Source organism: Monodon monoceros, unplaced genomic scaffold (genome assembly GCF_005190385.1).
Source record: "Monodon monoceros isolate NGI ecotype Baffin Bay Population unplaced genomic scaffold, NGI_Narwhal_1 Super_Scaffold_19, whole genome shotgun sequence".
NCBI lineage: Eukaryota > Metazoa > Chordata > Mammalia > Artiodactyla > Monodontidae > Monodon > Monodon monoceros.
In genome coordinates, this window is record NW_021703775.1 from 37372212 (window position 1) to 37372628 (window position 417).

Below are 417 nucleotides of genomic sequence, written 5' to 3' on the forward strand. Positions count from 1 at the left end.
ACCTTTAGAAGGGGAGGATTTTTCATTTTTTATGTTAGATATTTCTGTACCGCAAAAAAAAAAAAAAAAGTAGTTACCTTTAGAAGGGGAGGATTTTTCATTTTTTATGTTAGATATTTCTGCATTAAAAAAAGTTACTATAATTTCATTTTTGTTTCTAATGGATAACATTCACATGGTTCAAAATGCAATACGTTATAATGCATACACTGAGAAGTCCCTCACCCTGTCTCTGTCTTCCCCTCCACCCCACAGAAAATCCTGATGATTCGTTTCTTATGTATCTTTCCAGAATTTATGTGGAAACAAGAAAGGGTCATAGAATCTTATTCTTTCCTACACAAAAGGCATATCTTACTTACTTGCGAAGTAAAAAGCCCAGATATGTACCTGGGCTTTTTACTTAGCAAGATATCC